Source organism: Rana temporaria, chromosome 13 (assembly GCF_905171775.1).
Source record: "Rana temporaria chromosome 13, aRanTem1.1, whole genome shotgun sequence".
Taxonomy (NCBI): Eukaryota; Metazoa; Chordata; class Amphibia; order Anura; family Ranidae; genus Rana; species Rana temporaria.
The window spans coordinates 10,451,544-10,469,645 of record NC_053501.1 but is presented as its reverse complement, the minus strand read 5'-3'; the positions used below and the strand labels follow the sequence as shown (position 1 = coordinate 10,469,645).

The 18,102-nt window shown below is 49.5% G+C and overlaps 1 protein-coding gene across 3 annotated transcripts in view; it reads right to left on the bottom strand.

The window, feature by feature from the left end:
- Positions 1 to 18,102, bottom strand: part of RIN3 (Ras and Rab interactor 3) — an 84,522-nt gene that overhangs the window by 41,344 nt on the left and 25,076 nt on the right. The window lies entirely within an intron of this gene.

Here is an 18,102-nt window from a genome sequence, read left to right as displayed (position 1 = left end):
TTCTGCCAATAGAGGTCCTCAGTTATATGGCCAGCATAATTTAATCTGCTTCCTCACGCAGCACAGTGACGTGCTCACCTGTCACTCGCCTCCAACCAGCATACTTCTTGGCTGTTAACCACTTAAGACCTGGACCTTTAGGCAGCGAAAAGGACCCGGCCAGTTTTTGCGATTCGGCACTGCGTCGCTTTAACTGACAATTGCGCGGTCGTGCGACGTGGCTCCCAAACAAAATTGGCGTCCTTTTTTCCCCACAAATAGAGCTTTCTTTTGGTGGTATTTGATCACCTCTGCGGTTTTTATTTTTTGCGCTATAAACAAAAATAGAGCGACAATTTTGAAAAAAAAATGCAATATTTTTAACTTTTTGCTATAATAAATATCCCCCAAAAAATGTATAAAAACATTTTTTGTCCTCAGTTTAGGCCGATACGTATTCTTCTACATATTTTTGGTAAAAAAAAAAAAATAATCGCAATAAGCGTTTATCGGTTGGTTTGCGCAAAATGTATAGCGTTTACAAAATAGGGGATAGTTTTATTGCATTTTTATAAAATTTTTTTTTTTTACTACTAATGGCGGCGATCAGCGATTTTTTTTCGTGACTGCGACATTATGGCGGACACTTCGGACTTTTGACACATTTTTGGGACCATTGTCATTTTCACAGCAAAAAAATGCATTAAAAATGCATTGATTCCTGTGAAAATGACAATTGCAGTTTGGGAGTTAACCACAAGGGGGCGCTGAAGGGGTTAAGTGTGACCTCATTTGTGTTTCTAACTGTAGGGGGGGGTGTGGCTGTAGGTGTGACGTCATCGATTGTGTTTCCCTATATCAGGGAACACACGATCGATGACGCCGCCACAGTGAAGAACAGGGAAGCTGTGTTTACACACACCTCTCCCCGTTCTTCAGCTCCGGTGACCGATCGCAGGACTCCAACGGCGATCGGTCCCACGGTCACGGAGCTTCGGACTGGGTCGCGGGAGCGCGCCCGGGACCCACGGCTGGGCGTACCTGGACCTGCTTGTGCCCAACCGTGCCATTCTGCCGACGTAAATGTGCAGGAGGCGGTCCTTAAGTGGTTAATTAGCTCTCTCCTCCAATCAGCACGCTTCTTGCCAGCACATGCACCGTTTCCCTCCTTGCACAGATTACAGGAGCTGCATTACTTTGTGCCATGCGTTTTGGTAGGAATGTGGAAAGGGTTAGACCCTCTGTCAGGTTTTTATTGAAATCTTCCACTGGTTAATAGTAAATGCAACCTAACCAAGAAAAAAATTAAATAAAACACGCCAATCCCTAGTGATCCTGCTAGGAGACTCCATGTTTAGTCATTTCCTGTTATAGGGTGACAACACTGTCACTGTTTCCCAATGGTGCTCCTGTGGTTGTCACCTGGTCACATGCTGCCCTGGTGAAGAATATGTGCGGCCATAGAAGGGAGGGGAGGTGTACAATGGACTGCGTAGATGAGAAAAATAAAACCGGTAGTTTTTTTTTTAGTTTTTTTTATTTTGACACTGTATAAAAAAAAAAAAAAAAACAGATAACCAACACGTCCGCAATACATGTACAGCACAGAATGTCCTACATTATATAGCGGAGATTGAACACTTCACCCCCCACAATAGTCGGCATAGTTTTGTCCCGAGTGCTCAGATTTCTCACAGCCGGAGCCGGTCCAATCTTATCTGCATCCTGCAGACACAATGGAAGGTTCCGTCTCCTTCCCGAGGAACATTCTGCATCTCCCATTAAAGGAAATTATGGAGAGGAAAATATTCCCCCCCCCCCCCCCCCCCCTCCACTCTGGAAAATGCAACGCAACTTCATCATCATCTGAAAATGTTTATGATCCAAAATGTTGCTTTACAGAGGAGCATGAACACAAGAAGAAAAAATAAATAAAAAATAAATAAAAAAGGGAGAGAGTGCAGAAGTACGAGCAAGAGAAAAAAAACGAACGAGCGAGCGCGAGAGAGAAAAACGAACGAGTGCGAGAGAGAAAAATGAACGAGTGCGAGAGAGAGAAAAAGAACGAGCGAGTGAAAAAAAAACGAACGAGCGCGAGAGAAAAAAAAAAAGAACGAGCGCGAGAGAAAAAAAAAAAGAACGAGCGCGAGAGAAAAAAAAAAAAGAACGAGCGCGAAAAAAAAAAAAAGAACGAGCGCGAGAGAAAAAAAAAAAGAACGAGCGAGTGCGAGAGAGAGAAAAACAAACGAGCGAGTGCGAGAGAGAGAAAAACAAACGAGCGAGTGCGAGAGAGAGAACAACAAACGAGCGAGTGCGAGAGAGAGAAAAACAAACGAGCGAGTGCGAGAGAGAGAAAAAGAAGGAGCGAGTGAAAAAAAACGAACGAGCGAGCGCGAGAGAGAAAAAGAACGAGCGAGCGCGAGAGAGAAAAAGAACGAGCGCGAGAGAGAAAAAGAACGAGCGCGAGAGAGAAAAAGAACGAACGAGCGCGAGAGAGAAAAAGAACGAACGAGCGCGAGAGAGAAAAAGAACGAACGAGCGCGAGAGAGAAAAAGAACGAACGAGCGCGAGAGAGAAAAAGAACGAACGAGCGCGAGAGAGAAAAAGAACGAGTGAGCGCGAGAGAGAAAAAACGAACACACAAGAGAACATGCACCAGAGAGGGAGAGCATATGCACCAGGGGGAGCAAGCCAGAGAGAAAGAACGTGCAAGAGAGCATGCAAGTGAGAGTGCGCGAGAGAGAGAGAGAGAGAGCACAGGAGAAAACACAAGAGCATTAAATGAGAGCCCTCTCTTTAGAGCGAAAAGAGCAAATGAGCAAGCATACAAGAGAGTGCCAGTGAAAGACAAAGTGAGATTGTGCATGAGAAACAAAGAGCATTCATGTGTCACCTCCGGCTCATTAATCTTTGTATGTATTCATCCTGCTTGCTAGACTATTCACCACATAGTAGTAAGATGTCTTGGTTATTACCACCTTACTGCAAATAATGAATATGAAAGTTACAATGTTTCACAACTTCGTGAAAAGAAAAATGTAAAAAACAGGTAAATATTTTCCTTTTATTTCTGTGTGTCAGGTACAGATCCTCTCTATTCCTTCAGCCACATTCCCCTGGTCGGCACTGACATTGGGTATACAGAATACAGAGGGTGGTGCAGGCAGGGGAGACACGCAAGGAGGTGGTGCAGGCAGGGGACACACACACACACACGGGATGTGGTGCAGGCAGGGGACACACACACACACACACACACAGGAGGTGGTGCAGGCAGGGGACACACACACACACACACACACACACACACACACAAGGTGGTGCAGGCAGGGGACACACACACACACACACACACGAGGTGGTGCAGGCAGGGGACACACACACACACACACACAGGGGACACACACACACACACACACACACACACACACAGGGGGTGGTGCAGGCAGAGGACACACACACACACACACACACGGGGGGTGGTGCAGGCAGGGGACACACACACACACACAGGAGGTGGTGCAGGTATTTCTGTGTGTCAGGTACAGATCCTCTCTATTCCTTCAGCCACATTCCCCTGGTCGGCACTGACATTGGGTATACAGAATACAGAGGGTGGTGCAGGCAGGGGAGACACGCAAGGAGGTGGTGCAGGCAGGGGACACACACACACACACACACACACACACACACACACACACATGGGATGTGGTGCAGGCAGGGGACACACACACACACACACACACACAGGAGGTGGTGCAGGCAGGGGACACACACACACACACACACACACACACACGAGGTGGTGCAGGCAGGGGACACACACACACACAGGGGACACACACACACACAGGGGGTGGTGCAGGCAGAGGACACACACACACACACACACACAGGGGGTGGTGCAGGCAGAGGACACACACACACACACACACACAGGGGGTGGTGCAGACAGGGGACACACACGGGGGGTGGTGCAGGCAGGGGACACACACACACACAGGAGGTGGTGCTGGTAGAGGACACACACAGGAGGTGGTGCAGGCAGGGGACACACACACACACACAGGGGGTGGTGCAGACAGGGGACACACACACACACACAGGGGGTGGTGCAGGCAGGGGACACACACACACACACACAGGGGGTGGTGCAGGCAGGGGACACACACACACACACACAGGGGGTGGTGCAGGCAGGGGACACACACACACACACACACACACACACACACACACACACAGGAGGTGGTGCAGGTATTTCTGTGTGTCAGGTACAGATCCTCTCTATTCCTTCAGCCACATTCCCCTGGTCGGCACTGACATTGGGTATACAGAATACAGAGGGTGGTGCAGGCAGGGGAGACACGCAAGGAGGTGGTGCAGGCAGGGGACACACACACGGGATGTGGTGCAGGCAGGGGACACACACACACACACACAGGAGGTGGTGCAGGCAGGGGACACACACACACACAGGAGGTGGTGCAGGCAGGGGACACACACACACACACACACACACACACACACACACAGGGGGTGGTGCAGGCAGAGGACACACACACACACACACACACACACACACACAGGAGGTGGTGCAGGTATTTCTGTGTGTCAGGTACAGATCCTCTCTATTCCTTCAGCCACATTCCCCTGGTCGGCACTGACATTGGGTATACAGAATACAGAGGGTGGTGCAGGCAGGGGAGACACGCAAGGAGGTGGTGCAGGCAGGGGACACACACACACACATGGGATGTGGTGCAGGCAGGGGACACACACACACACACACACACACACACACACACACACACACACAGGAGGTGGTGCAGGCAGGGGACACACACACACACAGGAGGTGGTGCAGGCAGGGGACACACACACACACGAGGTGGTGCAGGCAGGGGACACACACACACAGGGGACACACACACACACACAGGGGGTGGTGCAGGCAGAGGACACACACACACACAGGGGGTGGTGCAGACAGGGGACACACACGGGGGGTGGTGCAGGCAGGGGACACACACACACACACAGGAGGTGGTGCAGGCAGGGGACACACACACACAGGGGGTGGTGCAGACAGGGGACACACACACACACACACACACACACACAGGGGGTGGTGCAGGCAGGGGACACACACACACACAGGGGACACACACACACACACACACACACACACAGGGGGTGGTGCAGGCAGGGGACACACACAGGGGGTGGTGCAGGCAGGGGACACACACAGGGGGTGGTGCAGGCAGGGGACACACACACACACAGGGGGTGGTGCAGGCAGGGGACACACACACACACACACACACACAGAAGGTGGTGCAGGCAGGGGGGACACACACAGGGGGTGGTGCAGGCAGGGGGGGACACACATAGGGGGTGGTGCAGGCAGGGGACACACACAGGGGGTGGTGCAGGCAGGGGGGGACACACATAGGGGGTGGTGCAGGCAGGGGACACACACAGGGGGTGGTGCAGGCAGGGGGGGACACACATAGGGGGTGGTGCAGGCAGGGGACACACACAGGGGGTGGTGCAGGCAGGGGACACACACAGGGGGTGGTGCAGGCAGGGGGGGACACACATAGGGGGTGGTGCAGGCAGGGGACACACACACACACACAGGAGGTGGTGCAGGCAGGGGACACACACACACACAGGGGGTGGTGCAGGCAGGGGACACACACACACACACACACACACAGAAGGTGGTGCAGGCAGGGGGGACACACACAGGGGGTGGTGCAGGCAGGGGGGGACACACATAGGGGGTGGTGCAGGCAGGGGACACACACAGGGGGTGGTGCAGGCAGGGGGGACACACATAGGGGGTGGTGCAGGCAGGGGACACACACAGGGGGGTGGTGCAGGCAGGGGGGGACACACATAGGGGGTGGTGCAGGCAGGGGACACACACAGGGGGTGGTGCAGGCAGGGGACACACACAGGGGGTGGTGCAGGCAGGGGGGGACACACATAGGGGGTGGTGCAGGCAGGGGACACACACAGGGGGTGGTGCAGGCAGGGGGACACTACAAGCTGCAGATCTATATCACAGGGACAGGCCGGCCAGAAACAGGATGATCCGACTTCCTCCTCGGTTTCCTGTTGCTAATGACAACAAACATCACATCAACAATGTCCTCATTGCTGGCAGTCAGGACTGAGAAGGAAACTATCCGACATCCCGGCACACAGCCCAGAATTCCACACGGATCCCGGGGGTTGGATTATTATTCCATGCCCAGTATGGGGAGATCAGCACTGAATCCTATATAGATACAATGTAACAGAGTCACAGAGCAACAACCAATCAGAAACCAGTTTACATTACAGCTGTTACAGAGGACTATGCAATTCAATAGATAGAATTTGGTCTGCATGTGAAAAAAAAAAAATAGGGTTCATATACTGAATATGGACACACATATTATACTATTACTTAAAGAGTAACTCCACTTTTGTTGAGAAATATACCGTACACTCCCCTCAGGGTGATCTCTGTACATTGTACAAAATATTGTTGCCCTGAAGAAATCGCCGTTTGCTTCCCCATGTCCTGTGCAGACTTATTGTGAATGGGGGGGGGGGGGGGGGGCTGGTTCTTTATAATCACCTGGCTGCATCCCTTGACAGGTACACTTGCACTGTCAACCAGTGACCCTAATGCAGGGGTGGCCAACCAGTGGCCCGGGGAGCCCTCTGATGTGGCCCGCGACCTCCTGCTCTGGACTGGTGGGTTGGCAAGTCCAGATCGCAGGTTGCTGACCCACCATACCAGAGCATCAGTGTTGTGAATGAAGCTGGCGGTAGAGGAAGAACGCAGCTGCGGAGCAGAGCCCCATAAGCCGATGCGTCCTCTACAGCACCGGCTTTTGGAGTGGAGTCTTTGGCAAAGTTCAGCTAACCCATAGGATAGACACAGGTGCACTACACTGCACCCGCGGTGTGGGTAAACCACAGCACATCAGTGTTAAAGCAGTCTTGGGCCCCTTTCACACGATCAACCCGACCAAATGGGACCCTCAATAGCAACAGATGTCCGTTTACGCCCGACTACCTCCAATCCAAAGGAAATTCGTCTCCTTCCATATGGGCGGATCGGAGGGCCTATAGAGTAGCCGTGACCTGCCATCCGCCTGCTCCGCTCATTGTGGCCCGCGACTGGCTACCAAGTTGCTTAAAGCGGAAGTAAACCCATCTATTTGATAGTTTACAAAAACAGTTAACATTCCCGGAATGCCGGAAATGCTAGATGTCACATTTGCTTGTGCTCTCAACCAAACTGTCAAACCATCCAATGGCTGCTTTCATAACTGATCACATGTGCAGCATCGTGGCAGTTGCAGATTAAACGGAGGCCAAGATGGCAGCTTTCCTGGCTGAAAACTATAGGAGGGTTTACTTCCACTTTAAATGGCCCTCACTCTTCAAAAGGTTGGGCACCCCTGCCCTAATGTAATTTACTGGGAGGATTTGCTCTGCTGTTCAACTTATATCGTGCACTAGGCCTGTGGCAGAGGCCTCAACATTCAATCAGAGCCAAGTCCGTGGCAGAGACTTGTTTCTCCCAGTAACCTTAAGTGGCACTCCGGCTGCCAGGCCTGTGGCAGGGTTTTGTCCGGAGGCACTTCACCCACTCAACTGGAGTGGCGACGCATTGATACAACTATAGAATAGCAGGACTGCTTTTCTCTATCCAAAGCCTGATACTGCAAGGTTCATTTATTTCATCAACCTTTCCTGTCTACCTTAAAGTGGAGTTCCACCCATTTTTTTATGTTTGTCTGTGCTGCATGCCCTAATCTCATAGTGTTCAGAATGGACAATTTTTATTTATTTTGTTGCTTGTAAATACCTTTATTTTGTAGTCCTTCATTACTTCCTCCTCCTTATTAGCCTAGGCTATTAAGTCACAAGGGTTTCTGGGATAGACATCATGTATCCCAGTGGTCCTTGCAAATAGCCTATTTGCATAGAGAAGGGGCGGCAACTTCCTCTGACACTCCCGTTGCTATGGAAACCTGACTGAAACCCATTACATCGCTTGTGCAGCACTGAGCATGTGCGAGATCTGCAAGGCTGAAATCCAGGAAGTCATACAGTCTGGCTTCATGATGCCCACACTTAAGATGGCCACGGTCTATTTCTAGATTATAAAGTGTCTAAATGCTGTAACAACCTAACAAAACGGACCTTAGTTTACAGACTAACTTTACTAGACTACATTAAAGCGGGAGTTCACCCATTTAAAAAAAAAAAAAAAAAATCTCCCCTTAGCTTCCTGCTCGTTCGGTCTAGGGGAATCGTCTATTTATATTAAAATATGTGCAGTACTTACCCGTTTTCGAGCTGCATCTTCTTCCGTCGCTTCCGGGTATGGGTCTTCGGGAGCGGGCGTTCCTTCTTGATTGACATTCTTCCGAGAGGCTTCCGACGGTCGCATCCATCGCGTCACTCGTAGCCGAAAGAAGCCGAACGTCGGTGCGGCTCTATACTGCGCCTGCGCACCGACGTTCGGCCTCTTTCGGAAAATCGTGACGCGATGGATGCGACCGTCGGAAGCCTCTCGGAAACCTGTCAATCAAGAAGGAACGCCCATTCCCGAAGCCCATACCCGGAAGCGACGGAGAGGATGCGTCTCGTAAACGGGTAAGTACTGCACATATTTTAAAATAAATAGCCGATTCCCCTAGTAATAACGAGCAGGAATCTAAGGGGAAAAAGTGCCCTCTAAGGGTGAACCCCCGCTTTAAGCTTGTGTATTACAGGGGTATTTATATTTAAAAAGTGAAATTGTGGGTGGAACTCCCCTTTAAGTTGGTGTTGGACGTGTTGGACGTGTTGGACCAAGAATCAAAGCATTCAGAAAACTTCACCTGCAGACTGGACATTCAATTACTGCTCTACTCACTACCTTCACCCCTAGACATCACATAGATGTCACGGCTCCTGAGGGGGTAGCGCTACATTTGTATACTAGAAGTGAAGAAAAAGTGAAGTATTTACAGTCTCCTCCCCTGGTATACATTGTATCTTTTTTGTTTACAGTCTTCTCCTCTAGTACCAGGAGAGAAGACTGTAAACAAAAAGAAAACATTCTATACCAGGGGAGAAGACCAATGTATTTTTGTTTACAGTATTCCAACCTGGTATACAAGGTATCTTTTTTGTTTACAGTCTTCTCCTCTAGTATACCAGGGGAGAAGACTAAAACACAAAGAACTGTATACAAGGAGACAAGACTGCAACCACACCACACACGGGAAGCCAAAATAAAAAATATAGGATAGATACACCCTCTTTATTTGCATCGTTTACCATTATCACCGCAAGTTAAAGATAATTGCACATTGTGGGTTGTCTCCAGAACAGGAATAGAGAAGAAGTCTTCCAATGGGGACACTGGTTTTGGCATCAACCAGGCATTACCTCTCACTTCCTGTTGTGGCTATAGGACAGGAACAGAGGCGGCTCTAGGCTTTGTGAGACCTTAGGCAAAACTTGACAGGGGGCCTCACTCACACCCACGATGGGAAAAATAATTCAAGTTCAAGAGCCTCTTCCACACAACCCTGGCCGGTGGTTGTGGGGGTCTGTGGACAGAGGGCATAACGGAATCTGGAAGCCCCCTTTAACAACATGGCCCCCAGATCCTGCTCTTTTATAACTAAGGGGCGGGGTCCACCCGGTGATGTCACCCGCTGAACCCGCCCCCCTTGTGACGTCATTGACTGAGGGCATGCTGGGTCATTGACGTCACATGGGGCGGTGTCACCGATATTCAGTGGTTGTTAGGGTTAAGTCAGGGCTCTTAACGCTGCCTGAGCACATCAGCGTTCAGGTCCCCGGCCCCTTAAAACTGGGGTAATGCATTGGGTAAGTTAGGCGGCCGTGAGGCCCCTGTGAGTGTGAGGCCTTAGGCGACCGCCTAATTAAAGAGCCGCCTCTGGACAGGAAGTAAAGGGAAATCTCCCCCTGTTTGCCTTTAGATCTACTTTAAAGGACCTTCATCCTAAAAGGGGTTAATGTTCCTCATCACACACCAATGAATAGGCAGGCAATGTAAAGAACCCCCCCCCCCCCCCCCCTCTCTCTCTCTCTCTCTCCACCTGACTATGAGAACTAATAGATGACCGTAAACAGGATGTTATCTGAATTGTGGTGGACGATGGAATCTCCCGAAAAAAAAAAAAAGTCACTTGGGGTTTTACAGTCACAGAGAAAATCATCAGTAGAATAGGTCAGAAGATATATTTCCCTGCAGCCTCACTGGTGACACAAAGTCTTGCTTCGTTTTATTGATCACCTTTTATAAAGAGGTTCTCCTGCACCAAGGAGGCTGTTGCTGCTGACCCCCATCCTGCCAATGCTTGTTGCCTGGCATCGGGTTCGCTAGCAGCCTCTATTAAGCCACTTCCTGCCTACATGCGCACCAGTGACTGCCGCATGGCATTTCTTGGGGCGGGTTTCCTGATGGCGACAAAAGTGGACCAGGTCTGTAATGGGCATTGAAACAGCCGCTGTAGTCTCTATCAGAAGCCCATGTGACAACCCAATAGCATAACTAACCACTTGCTGACCAGCCTATAACAGTTTTACTGCTACAGGGCAGCAGCTGAGTGCCGAATATGCAATACTGCATTTCTGCCTGCAGGGGGCACACACACACACGTTGCTTCTGCTGTGACAATTCACAGCAGAAGCTGATCTGTGGGTGCCGGGCAATTGATGTCTGCCGGCACCCACCGATCGTTGGGCAGAGACTCAGAATGGTGCTCTGCCTATGTAAACAAGGCAGAGTTCTGTTCTGACAGGAGGGAAGGGATTAAGTTTGTGTTCCTGCAAAAGCAGGGAATAAAATCCATCTCTTCCCATAGTAAAAGCAGCGCATATAGTAAAAACACAAACACCAGGTAGGCACACAGTTAACCGTTTGATTGCCCCTGATGTTTAAGCCCCATAAAAAAAAAAAAAAAAAAAAAATTATAAAATGTCTCCAATTTTTTGTTAAACATAAAAAGATATTACGCCGAGTAAATAGATACCCAAGATGTCACACTTTAAACCACTTATGGGCCGAGTTATATGAGGTGTATCCTATGTTAAGTATGGCCGTCGTTCCCGCGTAGAGTTTTGAAAATTTTACGTCATTTGCGCAAGTCGTTCGCGAATAGGGCTGTACGCAAGTTACGTTCACGTCTAAAGCAATGACGATTTGCGGCGTAATTTTGAGCATGCGCACTGGGATTATTTCACGAACGACAAAATACGTGGGGTCACAATTCATTTAAAATAAAAACACGCCCACATCATCCCCATTTGAATTCGGCGGGCTTACGCTGGCCCACATACGTTACGCCGCCGTAACTTAGGGCGAAAGTTCTTTCTGAATACGGAACTTGCGCCCTAATTTACGGCGGCATCATTTTCTCACGTATGCGCTCGCATCTGCATGCAAGCTTGTCGGGATGGAGCGCTTTAAGAATATTTTTTTGTTTGTTTTTACTATTTCTTTTTCTTTAAAAAAAAAAAAAATAAAAAAAAAATTAAAAAAAATATTACACCGTTTTTTTAAACATCCCTTGTAATAGAAAAAAAAAAAAATAAAAAAATGCATGACAGGTCCTCTTAGCCCCCGTTCACACCTAGGCGTATATACGCCTGTAGTGCGACGCCGCAGCCGCCCCTGAGACGCTGGAGGGATGATTTCACATTGCCCTCTATGGAGATGGTTCACATCTCCACGCCGAACGCTTGAAAACAAGTCCCGGACCTTTTTTTCCAGGCGGCTTTCGGCGTTCGGCATAGGAGATGTGAACCATCTCCATAGAGGGGGTAAGGCTGCATTCACAATCGCGGCGTTTTGTCGCCACAAATCGCGGGACAAAGCGCCGCGATTTTGTACGCCAAGGTGTGAATGCAGCCTTAAAAAAAGAGATCTGGCGTAAAAACAAAATGGCCCTTTGTTAAGCGGCGGAGGGCCCACTTCCATCGCCAATAACGGTGATCTCGCGGCGAATCCGCCACGGAGACCACCATTATCGTAAACTGGACCGCCCACTGAAGAGATGGATACCTGGGTTATGGCAGCTAGCCGCTGCCATAACAGAGATCGTCATCTTTAAAGTGCCAACGTACACACACACACACACACAGTGGGTGGTCCAGAAGTGATTAAATTTGCGCACACTCTCCAAACTTAAAAAAAAAAAAAAAAAAGAAGTCCATTAGATGGAGCTGGTGATCATAGGACATAATCCTATTACAAGCAATATTGCAAACATTAGTGGAGCGCACAGTCGACCATTGACAGCCAACAGAAAAAGCATGATCTGCCTTCAGAAGAAGAATTGTTCAGCGAGCAGAACGGCACAGAGGACTGACCCAGGAAATCAGAATTCAAAAGCAAGATGACCAAAAAACCATAAAAAGTTATTTATAACTCTCTGCAAAGACGCTGAAGACCTCAAATGTGCTCTGCTCAGCTCTATCAGATGTATGGAGCACAGATCTCAATCACTGATCATGCTGAGGAATGCAGCAACTGTATACTAGAATACCAAAAGTATTGGGACACCTGCCTTTACACACACTTGAACTTTAATGGCGTCTTAGTCCGTAGGGTTCAATATTGAGTTGGCCCCGCCCCTTTGCAGCTATAACCACTTCAACTCTTCTGGGAAGGCCGTCCACAAGGTTTAGGAGTGTGTCTATGGGAATGTTTGACCATTCTTCCAGAACTGCATTTGTGAGGTCAGGCACTGATGTTGGACGAGAAGACTTGGCTCGCAGTCTCCACTCTAATTCATCCAAAAGGTGTTCTATCGGGATGAGGTCGGGACTCAAAGTTCCTCCAACCCAAACGCGCTCATCCATGTCTTTATGAACCTTGCTTTGTGCTCTGGTGCGCAGTCATGTTGGGACAGGAAGGGGCCGTCCCCAAACTGTTCCCACAAAGTTGGGAGTATGAAATTGTCCAAAATGTCTTGGTATGTTGACACCTTAAGAGTTCCCTTCACTGGAACAAAGAGGCCAAGCCCAACCCCGTAAAAAACAACCCCACCCCATAATCCCCCCTCCACCAAATGATTTGGACCAGAGCACATTGTAACTATTGCAATAGCTAGATGACTTGGGCAGAGCAACTCCAAAACTTGAGCTCTTGTAAAGATGTTCCTGGTCTGCAGTGGACAAGACTGACCAAAAGTGGTCCAAGGAAGAAAAATTGGCTAGGTGGGGACAGGGTCATGGGTGCCAAGGCTCATTAGTGTACATGGAGAGCGAAGACTGGTCCATGGGATCCGATTCAATAGCAGAGCTACTGGAGCTCACATTTCTGAAAAAGTTAATGCTGGTTCTGATAGAAAGGTGTCAGAACACACAGAGCATCACAGTTTGTTGTGTATGGTGTTGTGTACAGTGGCGGTTCGTCCATAGAGGGCGCTGGAGCGCCGCCCCCTCTGGCTCTCACCGCCACTGAGTGAAATAACATAGATTCATGCATTGCACGAATCTATGTTATTTTCGCCGCTGCCGCTGTTATTCAGATGGTCGGCGCTCAATGTCCGGCCATCTGAATAACGCCAGCTGGTTGGCTGTAGGGAAATGTCTATCAAAGCCAACGGCTCTGATAGGCTTTCCCAGTACAGCCCTCGGGTCCCGGAAGCTTATTCTCGGAGCGCACAGACTGTACGCCCCTTGAATAAGATGACAGGCGTCTCAGCCAATCACGTTGGCCGGTTCTGGCTACCTGTAACCCGATTGGCTGAGACGCCTGTCAGTCATCGAGGGCGGGAGAAGACATCGTGGGACGTGGATGCCTGACTTCAGTAAAGGTAAGTGCCGGGCGGGGGAACGCAATTTACAGGGCACAGTGGGGACAATTGGCACAGCGGCGACCATTAAAGGGCACATTGGCTGCGTTTAATGGCATGGCACATTGGTGACAATGGATGGCACAGTGGCTGCGTTTAATGGCATGGCACAGTGGTGACAATGGATGGCACAGTGGTGACAATGGATGGCACAGTGGCTGCGTTTAATGGCATGGCACAGTGGTGACAATGTATGGCACAGGGGCTGCGTTTAATGGCATGGCACAGTGGTGACAATGGATGGCACAGTGGTGACAATGGATGGCACAGTGACTGCGTTTATTGGCATGGCACAGTGGTGCGAATTGATGGCACAGTGGTGCGAATTGATGGCACAGTGACTGCATTTGATGGCATGGCACAGTGACTGCGTTTAATGGCATGGCACAGTGGTGCGAATTGATGGCACAGTGGCTGCATTTGATGGCATGTAACAGTGGCTGCGTTTGGGCACAGTGAGACTGCAATTTTTTTTTTCCTTTGCGCCCCCCAAAAATTTTGAGCACCAGCCGCCACTGGTTGTGTAGCTGCAGACCGGTCAGGTTGCCCATGCTGACCCGTGTCTACAGTAAAAAGTCCCTACAATGGGCACGTGAGCATCAGAACTGGACCACAGAGCAATGGAAGAAGGTGGCATGGTCTGATGAATTAAAGAATGGTTTGCGGAATACAAAAGCAAGTTTGGGGTGTTGACTCCAGATCTCAATCCAATTGAGCTTCTGTGGGATGTGCTGGAAAACCAAGTCCGATCCATGGAGGCCTCACCTCGCAACTTACAGGAATTAAAAGGGATCTGCTACTGATGGCTTGGTGCCAGATACCACAGCATACCTTCAGGAGGGTCTAGTGGAGACCATGCCACAACAGGTCAGGGCTGTTTTAGTGGCAAAAAAAAAAAAAAGGGACCTACTAAATATTAGGTGGGTGGTCACATACCTCCCACCCATCCCAGATTCCGTGGGACCTTCCCGTGATTTGAAGTAAGTCCTGGGGTCCCACGGATCTGGGCTGGAGTCCCGGAATCCTGGGCTGGAACTTGATCCAGCCCTGGGCTCCACTCAGTAGTGGTATCCTCAATGTGTGCCATCACACACACACACACACACAGCACCAAGTGATGGTTTCTGGGAGAAAATCTTGCCGGCAATCTCTGCGCCCCCCCAATGCAGTCACCAGTTGTTAGGACCGCCGGCGTCCTAGCAACCATTGACATTATTTGCAGGCCATCTCTCAGCTCCGCCCCCAATCCTCCCGTCAGCGGCTTGTGGAAGGTAAGAGGAACTGAACTCCTTGTCACACAGAAGCACTCCAGATCAAAACAAGCAGGCCTAGCATAAATTTACCTAAATTTACCTTCCTTAAAGCCATCACCAAAAAAACCTCACCTCCAACAAACACCTACCTATGGTAGAGGGCGCTACACTTGCACCTATGGTGACATAGCTGGCAGAGCGCAGAGAGAACTCCAAGTCCTGAGACACTAAGGCACATAAAAAGCAACTCAGGAACTTCATTTTGAAAAACATGAAGTCTTATAATTCCTGGACAAATTAAGCAAGTTTGTAAATAGAGGTTTACCCAGCCATGTGAAATTCCTTCTGAAGACGCTCAGCTTTCTGCATAGAGTTCTGTAGGAGCAAGGCTGGGACAAGGGATGTGCAGGAGGGAGCATAGTGGCATCGTGGGAGGTGGAGGGAGGGGGGGTGCCACAAGGAAATGGGGAATTTGTGGGGCAGCAGGCATAAGAAGTGCTCTAGGAGAGATAAATTTGGGGGTGGGGGATTTTGCTAGAAGTTGTGTTTGTAGGGGGATTTGTGCTAGGAGGAATGAATATGGGGGGGGGGGGGGGGTGAGGGAATGTGTGCTCTGGTAGTGGAGATTTGGAGGGGGGGGGGAGAGGTTGTGTACTCAGAGGAAATTTGAGGGATTTGAAGGGTAGAGGAGTTGTGCCATGAGAGGCGATTTGGGGGGGGGGGGGGATTTGTGCTGGGGGTATACCAGCAGGGGAAGAGTTTGTACTGGGGGGGGGGGGAATTTATGCTTAGGAGGGAAAGCATGCAGATAAGTGCCAATTTTGCGGACACATAATGCCTATCCATCTTGGGGGCGGAGGGCGCTATTGAAATCGGGCTCTAGATGACCTTGTCCCAGCACTGATAGGAGGCATCCTTCCTTGGCGATTGCTCCCTAGCTCACAGTTGGCTGTCGGTGATCATCTGGGGGGGGGGGCGGGGGGGACATAAGAAGGGAATCTGGTAATGCAGCTTTTTACAAAATAGCAAAAAGGTGTTCTGGGGGAGGTCACTAGTCACAGTACACCAGAAAATGGTCAGTCATCTCCAGTTTTCCTCAGTTCTCCAAACTTTGCTAAAAGGAACCGAAAAATAACTCTGATGAGGAATGCAAAAAAAAAACATGGGCTTTATGTGTAACTGCAGTTATATTTTAAAGAAGTTGTGGTCAGAGACTGAAGACACCCTACAGGAGATGGTCAGAGACTGAAGACACCCTACAGGAGATGGTCAGAGACTGAAGACACCCTACAGGAGATGGTCAGAGACTGAAGACACCCTACAGGAGATGGTCAGAGACTGCAGACACACTACAGGAGATGGTCAGAGACTGAAGACACCCTACAGGAGATGGTCAGAGACTGAAGACGCCCTACAGGAGATGGTCAGAGACTGAAGACGCCCTACAGGAGATGGTCAGAGACTGAAGACGCCCTACAGGAGATGGTCAGAGACTGAAGACGCCCTACAGGAGATGGTCAGAGACTGAAGACGCCCTACAGGAGATGGTCAGAGACTGAAGACACCCTACAGGAGATGGTCAGAGACTGAAGACACCCTACAGGAGATGGTCAGAGACTGAAGACACCCTACAGGAGATGGTCAGAGACTGAAGACACCCTACAGGAGATGGTCAGAGACTGAAGACACACTACAGGAGATGGTCAGAGACTGAAGACACCCTACAGGAGATGGTCAGAGACTGAAGACACCCTACAGGAGATGGTCAGAGACTGAAGACACCCTACAGGAGATGGTCAGAGACTGAAGACACCCTACAGGAGATGGTCAGAGACTGCAGACACCCTACAGGAGATGGTCAGAGACTGCAGACATACTGAATGCCCATCAGAGGGCGGCAGGAACAGCCTTCAGTGTGAAATCGATCAAAACCAAAAACATTTTTTCCAGCTCTGCTTATATATAGGGTCAGGTAATCACCCGAGATTCACATTTTTTTTATTTTTATTATTTACATTCCTGACGCAGAAATTGTACATAATGTTTATGTGTGTGGATCTCCTGAACCGCACCCAGAATAAATTTGTTCTCTATATATAGAATAATTATTTCAGATCTCTATCCCCGTACACATCTCATAGTGATGTCACTTCCTGTGTAAAGTTTATAGTCTGGAAGAACCGGCCCTGCGTTTTATTTTGGGACGCACCGATGTGCCAACTTTTATAGCAACTGCAGTGGAAGTTTTTCAGTCTTGTAACTTTGCAGCGCCGGGGTCCTGGACTGGATTCCCACTGAGAAGATCTTGCATGGTATCTGTACTTTCTCCCCATACATTTCTGTGGCACTTCTTGCAATTTAAAGCGGTGGTTCACCCTCCATAACAACATTTTAGCATAAAATTAGGCATAGTAGCGCGAGCTACAGTATGCCTGTATTTATTTTTTTAGCCCCGTACTCACTGTGTAATCGTATATTGAAGATTCCGACTCCCCGCGGGGAATGGGCGTTCCTATCCAGAGGGAAGGTGATTGACGGCCGGCTCTGGCACGTCACGCTCCCCGAAGACAGCCGGAGTAGGTCTCGGCTCTTCACGGCGCTATACGGCGCCTGCGCACAGACTATGCGCAGGCGCCGTGAAGAGCCAAGTCCTATTTCGGCTATTTCCGGAGAAGCGTGACGTGCCAGAGCCGGCCGTCAATCACCTTCCCTCTGGATAGGAACGCCCATTCCCCGCGGGGAGTCGGAATCTTCAATATACGATTGCACAGTGAGTACGGGGCTAAAAAAATAAATACAGGCATACTGTAGCTCGCGCTACTATGCCTCATTTTATGCTAGAGGAAATTATTATTTTTTTTAATAGGGTGAACCCCCGCTTTAAGTTTACTTCTATCATTGTAACCCCTTGGAAGTGATTAGGCATGTGCAAAAGGGAAAAATTTGTTTTGTTTCGTTTTAATTCGTTATTTAAT